General features: G+C 45.7%; 1 protein-coding gene across 5 annotated transcripts in view; it reads left to right on the top strand.

Moving 5' to 3' along the window:
- Positions 1-964: 964 nt before the first annotated feature.
- LOC110504281 (lysyl oxidase homolog 3B) overlaps positions 965-1,821 on the top strand; it is a 49,214-nt gene continuing 48,357 nt past the window's right edge. For all 5 annotated transcript variants that reach the window (XM_036962591.1, XM_036962588.1, XM_036962590.1 and 2 more), the window contains exon 1: positions 965-1,260. The gene's annotated coding sequence lies outside the window, so the exon portion shown is untranslated. The remainder of the gene's footprint in view (positions 1,261-1,821) is intronic.

The raw sequence follows: 1,821 nt of genomic DNA, 5'->3' as shown, positions 1-1,821 counted from the left end.
TAAACAGGGCAGGGTTCCAGCTACTCCACTAAACAGGACAGGGTTCCAGCTACTCCACTAAACAGGACAGGGTTCCAGCTACTCCACTAAACAGGGCAGGGTTCCAGCTACTCCACTAAACAGGACAGGGTTCCAGCTACTCCACTAAACAGGACAAGGTTCCAGCTACTCCACTAAACAGGACAGGGTTCCAGCTACTCCACTCTCTATGTTATGGACCATAAGCATTTGAAGTTCTCCATTTTGGAAAAGCACCCCTCCAGACCTCACTACTGTACATCACATATGTGATAATGGCATCTATCCCATATTAAAGACTCATTCATTTATTTTTTCACCTTCATTTAACCAGGTAGGCTAGTTGAGAACAAGTTCTCATTTGCAAATAAAGGACCGTTTCAAATATGTAGTCAGCAAACTCAATTGGTTAATGCCGTACAACTACTCCACTATCGATGTTATGTAATAAAACGCACCGCCGCAAACCTACTTACATAACATTGAGTCGCAAACATGGGATACATGTGGGGGAAATCACAGGATAGTTTCAAATATGTAGTCAGCAAACTCTATGATTTAATAAAGTACAACTACACCACGATCTATGTTCTGCAGCGTGGATGGGTTGACCGAGGATTTTGCGTTTGCAGGATAGGTTGACTGCAGTGATCAATCCTGTATGGAGATGCACCGTTACAGACTCATCCATGAAAGAGGCAGTCTGTCTTCGGGAAAATCCGTCCCCTTTTAAAGTCGTGCAGAATCCCACGAGTCAGCTTCACCTCTCCCTGACTCCTCCCTCTCTCTCTCTCTGCTCCGCATCCCTCTCTCTCTCTCTGCTCCGCACCCCCCCCCCTCTCTCTCTCTCTCTCTCTCTGCTCCGCATTCTCTCTCTCTCTCTCTCTCTCTCTCTCTCTCTCTCTCTCTCTCTCTCCCTCTCTGCTCCGCATCCCCCCCTCTCTCTCTCTGCTCCACATCCCTCTCTCTCTCTCTCTCTCAGTTGTATACTGTACAGCTGGCAATTTACAGCCCAAAGGGGTGAAAGTCGTAATTGCCTATAAACTGTCCTCTCCTCTCTGCCCCGTAAACCGAACGCTTCTATGGCATAAATCAAGACGAAACACATTTACATGTTTTTATTTGGATATATTTTGTCGACTTTTGAAAACATTAGAGGGAATATAATTTAGTAGATTAGAGTCCACCCCTGGAACTCTCTAAGACCGTTATAAACTTTAACGGCTGGACACTTTGTAACAGGTAAGTGCAAGCATTTTTTTTGTTGGGTTGGGGGGAAAAAGCCATCTGCAATGATGTGGTACTTGCTAAGATAAATCTCCTCATCCTACCTTTCCAAATAATACACTTCTTAACTAACTTCTTGGAAAAACATTTGTATGTTCAGATTTGTCCCAAAAGCTGCTCCCATTATCAGTCTGTCCTCTCTGTCCTGTCTGTCCAGTCTGTCCTGTCCAGTCTGTCCAGTCTGTCTGTCCTGTCCAGTCTGTCTGTCCTGTCCAGTCTGTCCTGTCCAGTCTGTCCAGTCTGCCCAGTCTGTCCTGTCTGTCCAGTCTGTCCTGTCTGTCCAGCCTGTCCTGTCTGTCCAGTCTGTCCTGTCCAGTCTGCCCTGTCTGTCCAGTCTCTGTCCTGTCTGTCCAGTATGTCCAGATAAATCTCCTCATCCTACCTTTCCAAATAATACATGTAATATCTAACTAACTTCTTGGAAAAAAATGTATATGTTCAGATTTGTCCCAAAAGCTGCTCCCATTATCAGTCTGTCCAGCCTGTCCTGTCTGTCCTCTCTGTCCAGTCTGTCCT

This window comes from Oncorhynchus mykiss, chromosome 25, assembly GCF_013265735.2.
Source record: "Oncorhynchus mykiss isolate Arlee chromosome 25, USDA_OmykA_1.1, whole genome shotgun sequence".
Classification (NCBI taxonomy): domain Eukaryota; kingdom Metazoa; phylum Chordata; class Actinopteri; order Salmoniformes; family Salmonidae; genus Oncorhynchus; species Oncorhynchus mykiss.
The sequence above is the reverse complement of the archived record's forward strand: the minus strand, read 5'-3'. Positions and strand labels throughout refer to the sequence as shown.